Here is a 15,125-nt window from a genome sequence, read left to right on the forward strand (position 1 = left end):
AAAAAAAAAAGATAACTGCTGCTGCCTGGGGAGGAAGAACTAATATTTATCACTGGCAGCCACCATTAACGTGGCTCTTTCTACTGGTGAGTTGGCTGCCTCTCCCTTTCCTGCTCCCCAGAGGACCAAAGGTACAAGGTAGAAGGCCTGAAAGACTCAGAAAGTGCTCTCTCTGCAAGCTTTGTACATGGGATCCCGGAGATGAGGGTAGGAAGGGGGAGGCAACTGACAGATAGGGACAGCAGAGCAGGACTGCTAGAAACCTGTCTCATGGCCAGTGGTCTCCAGAGTCACTGCTGTAGGTCTCCACAGGCCTGACCACCGAGTTGGGTCCCATGATTCTTCACTCCATCACCCAAGGCCACACGAGCATGTCTTGGTCCTCACAGCCCAACAGAGCCTAACACGAGGATCATCCCACCACGCTGGAGGCCACAGTACAGAAGAGGAAATTCTTCTATTTGATATTGCCAAGTCGGTATCAATTTAACACCCCTGTCTTCCTTTCTTTTTCAAAGTCTCTCTCTAATTTTATCCAGGAGCCCAGTGATAAGCTTCCTACTATAACAGACCCAATCCTTTTTCTGACATTTCAAGTAAGAAAACTCAAAGTAATCTTCAATTCTTCCTTACCCTTTATTTGTATATCCAATCTATTATCATGAAGTAGATTCAACATAGAATGCAGAAGGTAGCAGATATAATGATTTCCAAGATTCCCTATCAGAGATTTGTAATTCTTTTACCAAAGATTACCTTTACCCTTTCTTAATGTAATGAATAAACAAACCCTCTTAAAGTCAAAGTCGAAATCTCTGACCAAGGCTCCTTCATGTATAAGATGCTTCCTTGTTGATTTAACAAGCAATGGGACCATTTCAAGACTTCCCACTGTTATAACCAATTCTGGAAAAGTTGCCTTTTTCTCTTACTGAGGACATGGAATCCCATCTCTATGGCCATACAGGATAACTCAAAGCCAACCTTGATTTTACAGCACTTTGCAAACTCTGCAGGACTATTTCAGTGCCTCCGCCTTTGCCATCTCCCATATCTAAACTACGCACATGATGAGGTAACACAATTTTACAAATTACTTGAGCACGTATTGGTGACCATGTTAACCTTTTTTTTTTTTTTTTTTTTTTTTTTTTTTTTTTTTTGCGGTACGCGGGCCTCTCACTGTTGTGGCCTCTCCCGTTGCGGAGCACAGGCTCCGGACGCGCAGGCTCAGCAGCCATGGCTTACGGGCCCAGCTGCTCCGCGGTATGTGGGATGTTCCCGGACCGGGGCACGAACCCGTTTCCCCTGCATTGGCAGGCGGACTCTCAACCACTGAGCCACCAGGGAAGCCCCATGTTAACTTTTTAAATAAACTTTTGATTTGCCTGTTGTCTTGCTTTTTTGGGGCTAGAGTGGAAAAAGCATGGACTCTGGAGTCCAAGAGTATCTCTATTACTTATTAGCCACATAACTTTGCAGCCTCTTCATCTATAAAATGGAAATAAGTATGCATACCTCTTATGAGGATTAAGTAATATATTACTTATAAAAGTGCCTAGCATATCATAGGTGCTCTCTTGGATCATTCCTACCTTAGTTTCCTTTTTTCCAACTACTTCTCGTTTATGATTTATGCTTTATGCTTTTATGGACCTAAATGAGTCACCTTAAATTCTTATGGAACAAAAAAAAAGCACATAAAAATACAACATAAAAATAGTAAACGCTCTGCTGGGAAGTAGGGGTGGGCACTGACTGGGAAGGGATATGAGGCAACTTTCTGGATAATGATACCCTCGTAGGAGTTTGGGTTACACAGGTGTATGCATTTGTCAAAACTCAGCAAATGTACAGTTAAAATTTAACTACAATGAAATGTACCAATCTTACCTCAAAAGAAAAAAAAAACTATAAACAAATAACAACCTCTACTTAGTGATAGGCATGCTGAAGCACTGAGAGGGAATGCATAAAAAATAGGATGGACAGATGGCTGGACAGAGGAACAGGAAGCACAGAGTAAAATGTTAATGGTCAAACCTGGTGGTGGGTGGATGGCTGCCCACCGTAAAATCTTTTCAATTTTGCAGTATGTTTGAAATTTTTCATAATAAAATGTTGGGAAAACATATGCTATGGAAAAGAATGGAAGGCACTCAATACACATTAGTTCTCTTCCCGAATCCTCTCCGTTATCTTCATGCATCCATTTGTTCATTTACCTGCAAACATTTCCTAGGCACACACCGCAGAATCGCCTAGTACAAGTTGCTTAACCCCAAGCCCTCTGAATACGTTTCCTCTAACTACATGTGCCTCATGGGGTTTCTGTGAGGATTAAGATGATAAACATATAACGCTTAAGCTCAGTACCTGCCCTGTAGCTGGTGCTCGACAAAAGCTAGCTATGATTATGTCAGTATTACATAAAGAGCCCAGGCATTATAGTGTATTATTCTAGTAGCAAGTAGTGGCTAGAAGCCCTGACCCCTAACTGACTGCTTGGGTTCAAATTCCAACTCTACCACTTTGTAGCTTTGGGCAAAATCCTTAACCTTTCTGTGCCCCAGTTTCCTATTCTGTGAAAAAGGGATAAGTGTTCTCTTTCATGGGGTTATTAGGACAATTCAACATGATAATATATACAAAATGCTTAGACAGTGGCTGGAACTGTATAAGCACTCAACCAATGTGAGCAAACTCACTATGCTGGATATTTAGAGAATATGGAGATGAATGGAATGCATAAGTCCCTGACACCTCAAGGAGCTGACTACCCAGGAGAGGAGAAGGCCATGTCAACAGAAGCATCACAAAGTGGTGCGCGCTGTGTGCCATAGGGAACCTGCTACCATGGGCTTGGGATACCGGAAAAACAGACTGATGATAACGACCGAGGAAGACCAAGGAAGGCCTCAAGGTAGCGGCACTGGATGACCTGGAACCTGAAGGCAGAGACGGGGAAGAAAAAGGTTGGTAATGTGAAAATACATGGTACAGAGAACTTAATAAAAGATAGGTAGGGGCGGGTTAAAAGATTTGAGGCTGGAAAGAGATTGGGATCAGATGGCAGAAAGCTCTGCTGATGAATGTGGACTTTGTTCTGCAAAAGTACTTTGAAAAAATGATCATCCATTCATATATTCCATGGATTAGAAGAGGTGAGTCTTCAAAATTAATTGTTGACCAAAAAAAAAAATTCTTGATTTTTCTATCTGATAAATAACAAATACTGCTAATCATTTATCCACTGCACTCTTTATGTAAAGTAACTAAAAATTCATTACAATAACTATTTTACCAATTCACAGCATCTCTACTGGATAAGAAGGCCCAGAGCCTCTGGAAGGAGGGCCAGGGAAAAGCTTACTAACAGCATTGTGGAATCAAGTTAGTTAGCACCACTCTAACTGGTCATTGCTTTGAGGTTCAGTTTGGAATCTGACCCAAGATATTAAATTCAGGAAGGGAGAAAAGTCCAGGCAGCAGCAGAGAAGGGCTGGCTCCCTTTGGATGCTGCCAGCTGGCTACGCTGCGCCTCTCAGAGCTCACTCTGCCTTGGTAAACACATTTCTGATGGCCGTAGGCACTGAGCAAACCCGCTAAGCCTTACCCAAGTGTCTTCAGCATCAAAGCCTGAGGGGAGCGGCCAGGGGACGGGGAAGGTTTTACGATTAAAGGCAGCAAATGCTGCTTCCAAATTATGTAATTTAAATATATGAACCACCCATGAAAACACCTCTTCTTTCTAGCACTATTGGAAGGAAATTAAAATAACATAAAACATATACGGTGAGGTTTAAAAGTTACAGGATTATCTACAGGGAAACTTTTATCTTCGTGTGGACCAGGTCCTTTTAGCGGAGGCACCTTTGAATGGGCTGGTGCGCTGGCCGGCTCCGGCTCGGAGGCACAGTCTCCTGGCCTGTGGGCTCTGTGAGGAGCTCAGCTGTCTTGCTCCTCTGTGTTCTCAGGGCCTAATACAGTGCCTGGCCTGCAAAGGGTGCTCACAAAATCTTTGTTAACTCAATAAGTAAATGATCTAGTCCCCAGCTTTATAAGTTCAGAAATATGATTTGTTTTAGTTCACTGAGATTATTAAATTCTTAATTGAGTGGGGGTAGAATTGGTTTAATACCAACCAAACTCAATGGAGACACGTTAGATCTTACCCCACCCTCCCATTTTAGAGGGGGTATAGCTTTCCAGGAGCCCCACTGCTTCTGAAATTTACCCAGAGTTGTCCTTTCCTAACATGAGGGCACCTGGGAAACAGAATCCCTAATCAGGTGGTTGCCTGAGGAACAAATTTAGAACTTCTAAGAAGGTTTTCAACCTAGGTATGCAGCAAGCCCAACTTTGCAGCAAGCAGAATGTTTGCCCCAGGCCAGTGTGGCATCTCGTCTCCTGTGGACAGCGTGAGATGTACTCTGACGGAGTGCAACCCTCCACATCCTTCCCAGGCTCCATGCACACTCCCAATGTGGTGTCCCTTTGCAGCATTCTTCATTTGAACAAGTCATGAACCCCTCGCTTTTAAGATTTTTCTGTTTACAGGGCTTTAATTTGGCCTCTAATGACGAAAGAGGGACTTTCATCTCCACATGCCTCCAGAGGATCACTTGGATCTGGTCGTCTCTGCATGGATGTACACCAATTTTCAGGCCATTTTGGGCTCAGCAGCAAATGCTGAGCAGTATCTTCAGAGAACCCCAGGGTACTAAGTGATACCCACCCATAGCTCTGTTTAAGACTGGTTTGGATTTTTTTTTTCCCTAAGTGCAGTATTTTGCACTGTCTAATTTTCTATCCACTTGGCCTCATAAAATTTTCAGAAAAATTTCCCATCAGCATAGCTTTTTACTACTGTACCCTTTAAAAAGGTCTCGGAAATTCAACATATCTGGAATGAGTCTCGAGGCAACACTGTGAGAGGTCATCATTAACAGTTACCCACTTGTAGAAAGGACCATAATTGTAAGCTTTCTTTCCTCTTCTTAAGACAGTTTCTACCCAGAATCAAATAGTTTCTCTATCCCATGATGGCTTTTTACTTAAAAGAAAAATGAGATAGAGAAAAAACAGAAAATTTTAAATTTTGAGCTAATTTTAGACTTTTTGTACAGAAAAGTTACAAAAATAGTACAGAGAGTTTCCTTATGTCCCTGACCCAGCTTCCCCAAATCTTACATAACCATAGTTAACTGAACAGAACCAGGGCATTAATATTGGCACAGTACTATTAACTAAACCAAAGATCTTATTCATATTGCACCAGTTTTTTTCTACTAATGTCCTTTTTCTGTCCCAGGATCCTATCCAGGATCCCCATTGTATTTCGTCGTTATTTCTTAGTCTCCTGTGGTCTGTAACAGCTTATCAGTCTTCCTTGTTATTCATGCCCTTGACACTTTTCAAAAGTATTAATCAGTTATTTTGCTGAATGTCCCTTGATGTGGGTTTGCCTGATGTTTTCTCGTGATTACACTGAGGTTACGCATTTCTGGCAAAAATGCCACAGAAATGATGTTGTGTTCTTCTTAGTGCATCATATCATGGGGTTTCATTGATGTTGCTTGTCTTATTACTGGTGATGCTGACCTTCATCTCTTGGCTAAGGTGCTTTCTGCACTGTAAAGTTACTATCTTTTCTTTCCTTTATAGATAATAAATAAGTTGAAGGAGTTGATTTGAGACTATGCAAATTTCTGGCAAAGGTTTCTTAAAGGATTACTGGCTCCCTCATTCACAAGCCTGCTCGCTTTCCTTAAAAACTCGAAGAGGTTAGCTGATAGTATTTCCCCTTATTATGTTTGTCATGCAAGCATTTTGTTATTACTTTTTTGTTTGTTCAATGAGATTTATTTTTCTTCTACTTGTAAAAAGAGCACATCTTCACTGTCAAAGAAAATATGGCATGTTCATAAACATGGCTTTAGAGATTGGCACCTATCATGGACTGAACGTTTGTGTCACCCTCCCTCCAAATTCATGTTGGAATGCTAACCCCCAATGTGATGGTATGAGGACATGGGGGCTTTGGGAGATAATTAGGTCATCACAGTGGAACCCTCATGAATGGGATTAGTGCCCTTATCAAAGGGACCCTAAAGAGCTCTCTCACCCCTCTCCACCATGCGAGGCTACAAGAAGAAAAAGGCCATCTGCAACCCAGAAGAGGGCCCTCACCAGAGCCCGACCATGCTAGCACCCAGCCACCAGGACAGTGAGAAAAAAATGTCTTTTGTTTATAAGCCACCCCTATTTTGTTACAGCAGCCTAAACTAAAATAGCAACTCTATATATAAATGCAGATATAGATATACAGATATCAGTGAACCTCTTTTCCTCTTTTAATACCACTGGAGTCAGATACCATAGGCTTATTCATTAAGTCCCAGCCCCACCATGGACTTCAGGAAAGTTACTGAATTTGTGTGCTGGTTTGCCCAGCATCTGTTATTTGATGATGAGATGAGCAAAATTAAATAACATTTTTTGGGAAGAACTATTCAGAAAGGTAGAGGTAAAAATTTTATGGTCTGTGTTTAATGGAAGTCAACTGAACACTGCCATGGGGAAGGTGAGGTCACACAGTAGACATCTGCAACTCCAGATGCCACCTGTGGACAAAGGTTCAGTGTTCACTGCTGAATTCCTTAATGACAGGAAGGACTGCTACATGGTCCCCAGGATTTGCCTATTTCCAGTTTACCAAGCGAGGCTCCAACAGACTGTAAATTTATCACTTATTTGCGTGGCCCAAATACAATCAGGAAAAGGTTATTACCTCTCCCACTATTTTCCCCCAGAACAATAACAACAACAGGAACAGTTAACAATGGTGGAAAACACGACTCGCACTGGACACTGTGCCTTCTAAGCCCGTTACGTGCACTGGTTCATTCAACTCTCATCACAGTCCTTGCTAGGAGGTATTATTATTGCCTCCAGTTTACAGATAAGGAAAATGAGGCACAAAGAAGTTACAAAAAGTAACTTGCTCAAGGTCACTCAGCTAGTAGCTGGTAGAGCCAGAATCTGAACCCAGGCAAGCCTAGTTCCAGAGCGCAGGCACTTAGGCACTATGCTCTCCTATTGTCAAGAGAATGCAAGAACACATTATCATCTAGAAGAGAGAGACAGTCCATGAATTCAAGTTCCGGGGGAAGCTGAACTGAACAAAAGATTCACATGACAGACGAAAACCACTTCCAGAATGGAAAGACCTGAGAGAAGAAACAAGAAGGGGCTCTCAGGAACGATCGCACACATAATTAGCAATCAAAGTGGGTCACTAAGACAACAGCCTGGAAACATCTGAAAACAATGCGTAGAAAAGGACTCCAAGTTGACAAGTTAAACAAGCAGGTTATGTGAAAGGGAACCCAGCAGTTACTTTTGATTTTTTTTTTAAGTAACAGAAGCCCAGAGACAAGGCGATCTAAAATATAAGACCTCAAAGGAAAAGAGATGAGTGAATCAGAATACTTCAAGCTGTCATCTCTAAACAAACAAAATGATGCCAACCCCCTAGGCCAGATGCTCTTGTCATTCCTCTACCACCAAGATGTCTCCAAGAGCTGCGGTCAACAGCGCTGTCTGCATTTCCTCAGCTGGTCTGACTCCAGTGTGAGCTGACCTCCGCACCCTGTGGACTGAGCACGGTGGAATCACTATCAATTTTCTAACTGAGAAAACCAGGGGCTGAGCTTCTCCTTCTCCTTCTCCTGCTGGACCCTCTGGGTGAGTGGCCACTGCCCCTCGTAGGAAACCATCTCTTCCACAGCACTCTTTTCTGCTTCTCCCCTACCTCTTCCTCTAGCATCAGCTTGGCGTTCAGGCCTGGTTTGCATCCCACTTACTAGCTTAGTGACAATGCCTTGGAGCCTTAGTTTCCTGGCCCACGAAGTAGGGTAGTAATAATTTCCACACGCAGGGCTATTAAAAAGATAAAGTAAGCCATCTGAAAAAGCTCTCACCGCCCCGTGCAGGACATGTATTACAGGGCTCAGTACATTTTGACTTCCTGCACATAAAGACTGGTCTTGGCCAGGAGGCCAACCTAAGCCCTTTTTTCTGCCTACATGCTCTCACAGGGGGAACTTTATATCTATTCCATGGCTTTGACCTCCTCCTTGGAGCAAGTATATCTCACAACCTTTATTTCCGGCCCCTACATCTCAACTGAGTTTCTAACTCATATTTCCAATTACCCCTAGATATGTTTTCCTAGATCTGTTGACAATTTTTTAAACTCAGGAAGTCCTAAAATGCTCTGTCTCTCTCCAAAGTAGTCTCTGCGACCCCCTCCACAACATCCACCCCGTGATATAAGGTAGTCGATATTTCCACCGTCTGTTATTACCTTCCCTAAAACGAACAAACAAGAAAACCCTCTAAGTCATCCTCTAATCCCAATCTCACCTGAGTCAGGAACGAGTATTTTTAGATTCTTCCTCAAAACACCTCATCTTCTCCATCGCCGCTGCTACCACCTTGTTTGAGTTCTCATCATCTCTTACCTGGATGACTGCCACAGCTGCTCAACTGACTTCCTCCCTGCAGTCCGTGCCTCACATGACAGCCAGAGTTATCTTCCTAAAAACAGGCTTGAACAGAGTACTCCCCGGCTTTAAAACCTTTCTGGTGGGGCCACAGAAAGCCGAAATTTGTTGGCCAGGCATTCCAGGTGCTTCGCAATCTGGCCCCAACAACCCTTTGTCCAGTCTCCTCTCCAGCCACTTAGGTACCTTCAGGCTTTTGCCCATCCGCTTTATCCTCTATCCAACAAAGCCCTACTGGCACAGTAACACTCAGCATTCAGGATGCCTTCGCTGACTCACCAAACATCATTCCCTCCCTCCCTGTGTCTCCAGGACACCTGACACATCACGTCTTTCGCCATTGTGGGTTTGCATGCATGCCACCTCCTCAACCAGAAAGGGACCTTGAAGGCAAGGACAGAGCTACCTTTCTCTTTGTATCTCCTGCACCTAGTTCAGTGTCTGTCCAGCTCAGAGTGAGGCTTCAGTGGTTGTTAACTAACTTAATCAAGAATAACAAAATACTTATGAGTATCAGGCTGAAACCTAGAAGAATTAGTGCACCTCACAGAACAAATGTAAAATGTGAAGGGTAAAAATATCTGGAGTAGATGAGAAGTAAGAAGAGGGGATGCCAAAACAGGGAGAAACTGAGTTTCCTTATATGGAAGGAAAGGAAAGTTCCTGCTTTTGCTTTGATGATAGTAAATAAATTTAGGGAACAAATGTTATTTTTAGCACTAAGAGAATTGTTCACGTTTAAATTTTGTCTTAAAGTTAAAAAGAAGAAAAGGCCACTCCATAAAACAGAAGGCGTAACAGGAAAGAGACGACTAAGCAATACAAAAATTAAGAAACGAATTATACGTAGAAAACATAACAAATGCAAAAGCAACCATAAATTAAAGATGCTAAATTCACACATAAGTTATAGAATCTTCAAGATTGGTTGAACAGAAGACAAAATCTGACAACATTCTGCTTGAAATAACAGAGCTCTGAAATAATAATGAAATTAGAAAATATAACAAAATCACTGCACAAGAAATTTATAGACTATTAAAAAAAAGAACAGAGGACAAGCATTGCTTTAAGCATTGTTAGAAAACAAAGATTCTAAAATACTTAACTAGACCAACATCTTTGAAAAAATAAATAACTACACCCCTGCCTCCAAAGCAACTCGCCCCTGATGGTTTATTAGTGGATCATTTCAAACTCTCCACAAACAAACAAAACATATTATAGAAAACATATCTAAAAAAGGTCAAGATATAGGTTATCTAGTTCATTCTACGAACCCAATTCTAAAACTGGCAGAGAAAATGAAGAGAGAAAACTAGATGAAGCTTACTCAAAATTTATGCTCAAAAATTAAAAAAAAAACCATAAACAGAATCTAGGAATAGGTTAAAATTTTAAATTGCATCATGTCATCAGATACCAAAAATTCATTTGTTAAACTCCAACAGATATTCTTAATTTTAAAATTCTAAAACTAATAATAAAGGTATACTTTCTTACCCTTTTTAGAGTAACTATTTAAAACCAAATGTCAACAGTATACTTCAAGGAAGAAATGAGACATGCAGTCATTAAAAACAGGCACAAAGTGAAGCAGCATTTTATCATCACTGTTAATTAATATAGGATCAGAAGTGCCTTCCAATACAAAGCAACATGAAAACGAGTAAGAAATACAAATACAATAAAGGAAGAGGCAAATTTTTTAATATATATAACACCACTGTAACTTGCAAACCCAAAGAAATCACTTAAATGGTTACGATGAGCTTAAAGTGACCAAAGTCATCACCAGTATAGAAAAAATCAACACTATTTCTGGTCCTCAAACTTGACCGCAGTGAAAATCACCCTGGCAGATTTTTAAAATGCCAATGCTTACAACTCACCCCAGACAAACTGCCTCAGCATCTTTGGTGGTGGGACGAGACATTAGTAATTTATAACGCTTCTAAGTTGATTCTAATGTGCGGCTAAGTCGAGATACCATTACTCTATACGTAATTATCTAAGTGTCTAAAAAAATGCAACGCAAAACCATTTGTAATATTCGCAAATGGGAAGAGAAAGATTGCTGTAAGGCAACAGGAGTGCAAAAGAAGAAGCCCAAAAGGGGACACTTAGCTCCTGTGCCTGCAGTTCAGGCAAAGAGGCAGGCAGCCGCCCAAGTTATTGGACGGGGACATGACCCATGCCAACAACGGAACAGTGGCAGCAAGAGATAATTAGTCTCAGTCCAAGTGCTACTGAAATCAGACGCATGCATGAAGATTTAACAGAGGCTGAGGAGGTTCAAGATTACTTGCATACCTGTGCGAGGTTACATGTGAGATCAATTCCTAGAAATGCAATTGCTGAGTCAAATGGTATGTGCCTTTGAAAGTGAAAGATTAATTTTAAAAGATCTTAAAGGTGAAATAGAAAAAGCATGATGTGTAGAATAAACAAAACATCACATTTGATAGGTAGGAGGAGTGGAGTGGGCGAAAGGAGGGAAGCTGGAGCTAGGCGAGGTGGCTCAGTGCTGCCAGGGGCTAGGTAGGGAGACTGACATCACAGAAAATTCCTGGTGATTCCAATTTGGCTTTGGCCTTCACATTCACTTTGCCCCCACAGCAGAGACCTGAAGGAGAAGGCGGCCAGGAGCCACGTGGCTACCTGGGAGGACAAGAGTCCACGACTGACTGAAGAGCCGTAAGGAGATCAGTGTGACTGACGCAGAGTCGGTGTGAAGGTGAGCACTAGAAAATGTGTGCACAAGTGCACTTGTAATAAACTTGTCTTATGCCGTTTTTCGTTTAGAGGATTGATATACAAGGCCATTAAATAGTTTTTACTCCACCTTCCAACTCAAAGTTAAAGAATGAGAAAACTGGAATATACCTTCTATCTAACAGTAGGCCTGCCACAATCCACCATGAGACAGGAAGTTCCACAAGTGACAGCTGTGAGGAAATTCCCATGGGCTGGGTGGCCCAGGCTTGTGGGGAGGGAGTGATGTTGCCATGGAGTTATCCAAGTCAGGCTGCTGTGCACAGAACTTCCATTATATACCAGCAATGACCCTGACTCCATTTCCTCCCCTTTCTTTCCAAAAAGTTCTACTTATTAAGGTTCTTAACTTTATAATGATAAATAAGGTAGTAAATTTCCTTTATTTAAAAAACTTTAACAACAAAACCCCTCAAAATCTAAGCCTGTGAGCGGCTCAGTAACAGAATAAACTGAGTTCCCAACGCATATATGTATATACATATGTATATATGTATATACATATGTGAGTATATAACTTTACTAGGGCACATCTAGTTCATCAAGGGGAGGCTATGCCTATTTACATTAATTATTGGCCAGTCAGCTTTGTCTTTAGTATTAATTTTCATATTCCAGAGAGCAGTACCACACATCCTATAGCCTGAGAACATGGCTTGGATAATTTGGTATTCAAACCAGTGTTTTTCAAGTCAGTCATTTAATAAAGCAGAAGTATGTTTTGCACTCAGACTAAAAAATTGACCTTGAACTAAACCTGCACATCACAAGAGACACAACACACAACTCTTTTATAATACCCAATGGTCAACCTAAGATATAACAGGTTCCTATCAAGTGATCTAAGAAGTCATCTAAATTGTATATTCAATACAGATATTTTTAGATTAATCCAAATGATTAATCCAAATGATTAAAAGAATCATTTGATCAAAGAGCTCAGCAATAAAAATCAAGGAAGGAGAAAATAAAGAATGTTTAACAAAGATTAAATACAGCCATAAAGACTTAGGCATGACAAAGTAATGGTAATTGATATGCAAGAAACCTAAATTCAGAAGTGTACTATTTACCTAGGAAACATACTTTTTCCTTACTTCCTTGGTTTCTCCAGTTCCCCTCTTCTCTTTGTGCAGCCCCATATGCATCTTTAAAGGTTCACTTGTTGCTTCTGCAGTTGTATCCCGTCCTGCAAAAGAAGCGACATATCCTCACTTCATGAGAAAAGAGATAAAGTGTATTCTAGGATGCTGAGCTATCCAATCTCATCAATCTCCTTTCCTAACTCATTTTCACCAGAACTATACACAAACAGAAAAACCAAGGGGGTGGGGAGAGTAAGAAGAGGTCACTAAAATACAAACTAGCAATTTTAAATGATTAAAAATGCTAGTAGTAACTGAAAAATATCAATGGAAAAAAGGCACACTTCATTGTCTCTGATGATAGATCAGAACAAATGACTCATTAAAATCTCTTTCCACCAATGAGTTTCCATCTTTCTCTCCTGGCTAAGTTTGAGATGGCTTAGCAGAAATGATCAAATTAACTGATGTGTGGGACTTCCCTGGTGGCACAGTGGTTAAGACTCCTCGCTCCCAATGCAGGAGGCCCAGGTTCAATCCATGGTCAGGGAACTAGATCCCACATGCATGCTGCAACTAAGAGTTCACATGCTACAACTAAGGAGCCCACGAGCCACAACTAAGGAGCCTGCCTGCCGCAACTAACACCCGACGCAACTAAATAAATAAATAAATGAATAATATTTTTAAAAATTAATTGATGCGTAGGCTTACAACTTCAAGGGTGAGTACCATTAAGGATGTGCTATTTTCTGATGCTCTTCCATTCAAAGCCCTGGGGTTTTCCTGACATGGATTCTAGAGGTACAAAAAATGATCTAGACTGAGTTCCGGGCTAAGGAGTTATGTTATCTTCATCTTTTGTCTCTGACCCTTATCCCTATGTCATCCCATTCTACCCAATGACAGACACATGGTAGCTCTTGCTTAATGAATGAGACAGTAACTATGTTTTCAACAAACAACCAGAAATGCTTCACATGATCCTAAAATTACTTGGGAAGCAGTTGAAAAACCACTGCTTTTGAGTTCTTTATTTCTTTCCCAAAGCATTCTCTTTGGTTGAGATGCCCAGTAAAATGGCCCTCAAGTGAGTATACCAGAGGGTCTCAGAACTTCAAACGGTGCATGGGTACACGAGAGAGTAGGGACTACGAATATCTGAATGTTAACAAGTTTGCCCCTCGAAAAAGCACCCTGGGGACTTCCCTGGTGGTCCTCCAGTGTAAGGGATGTGGGTTCAATCCCTGGTCAGGGAACTAAGATCCCACATGCCGCGGGGCAACTAAGCCCATGCATCACAATTAGAGAAGCCGCGCACCCCAAGAAAGACCCAGCGCAGCACCGAGTGATCTTTCCCCATCATTCTTCTGTCTTTAGCATACACATGTCAAGCTTTTACTCTGTGTCAGGCACTGCTCTAAGAGCTTTAACTAGCTGTGGGTTCAATCCACTACAAACCACTTCGCTTTGTTTGCTTCAAGTCTGCAAACCCTTAGCCTGGATGGCACGTTGTGGGTCATGAGAGGAGCCAGGTGGAAGCGTGCAAGACAACTAGCATAAATAACATCTGCTTGAGAAACAAGTCTACATACAACACAGGGGCAGGAGCATGACCCTGAGGCAGAAGCATCAACTCCATACATAAAGAAAAGCTTCACGATCACTGGCAAAGCACTGCTACCTTTCTGAGTTAAGACGCTCTTCTCAAGCTCAGATCTCTTTGCTAGAATCTAACTTAAAGTCCCTCCTTCAAAAAACAAAACAGGTATAAGATTAAAATAAGAAACTAAGGATTTTAGTTTTTGCACACACAAAGAATTTCTTATTCCTGACACCAATTCCACTTATAATAAAAAGCACTTGTAATGGCTTTCGAAAGTGTCACAGAAGTCTCTAGCAGTGCAACACAGCAAACCACCAGAAAAATCTTACTGCAATTCCATATGTATAGCTCACATTCTTGAGAAATTACTCCTAATTTTCATAAAACCAAAAGCTGCTCCATCGCCAAATACTATAAAGTTACTTTAAACACGCTCTTTCAAATTAAAGGAAGAGACCAAATCCTATCAGTCCAGATCACACTTTAAAACAACCAAGGGCGCACTCAAGGTAGAAGTTTCAACAGCTTCCACAAGTCAAAAAGAAAAGGCTATATTCCTTCACTGTTATTCTATGACGAAACCCACTTGGGATCATCTGTCTTCGTGTTTTCTTGCCCACAGCTGGAAAGAACTTTCCCAATGTATTAATGCTACAAAGTACATGGATTCCAACAGTCACAAGGTAACCATGACAGCAAAGCCACAGTTATTTATGAGATCACAAAAACTATATGATGCAATTTTTTTAATTTGAGGGAAAATTCACATAACATAAAATTAACCATTTTAATGTGTACAATTCAATGGCATTTAGTATATTCACAATGCTGTACAACCCTCACCTGTATCTAGTTCCAAAACATTTTAGTCATCCCCAAATGAAACCTTGTACTCATGAATCAGTCACTACCATTCCCCCTGCTCCAGCCCCTGGCAACCACTAATATGCTCTTTGTCTCAATGAATTTATCTATTCCGGACATTTCACATAAATGTAATCACACAATATGTGACCTTTTGCGTCTGCCTTCTTTCACTTAGCATGATGTTTTGAGGTGTTTCCACATTATCACTGCATCAGTACTTTA

The 15,125-nt window shown here is 41.2% G+C and overlaps 1 protein-coding gene across 18 annotated transcripts in view; it reads right to left on the bottom strand.

The window, feature by feature from the left end:
- Nucleotides 1-15,125, bottom strand: part of ZHX3 (zinc fingers and homeoboxes 3) — a 146,410-nt gene that overhangs the window by 52,272 nt on the left and 79,013 nt on the right. For 8 of the 18 annotated variants that reach the window (XR_002178081.3, XR_012326329.1, XR_002178086.3 and 5 more), the window contains one exon: nucleotides 12,432-12,534. The exons of 2 other annotated variants lie outside the window; for them this stretch is intronic. The gene's annotated coding sequence lies outside the window, so the exon portion shown is untranslated. Of the gene's footprint in view, nucleotides 1-12,418; nucleotides 12,535-15,125 lie in introns of all 18 variants that reach the window. 8 more of the 18 variants (XR_012326333.1, XR_012326335.1, XR_002178084.3 and 5 more) reach the window with 2 other exon arrangements.

The sequence above is a fragment of the Tursiops truncatus genome, chromosome 15 (genome assembly GCF_011762595.2).
Source record: "Tursiops truncatus isolate mTurTru1 chromosome 15, mTurTru1.mat.Y, whole genome shotgun sequence".
Lineage (NCBI taxonomy): Eukaryota > Metazoa > Chordata > Mammalia > Artiodactyla > Delphinidae > Tursiops > Tursiops truncatus.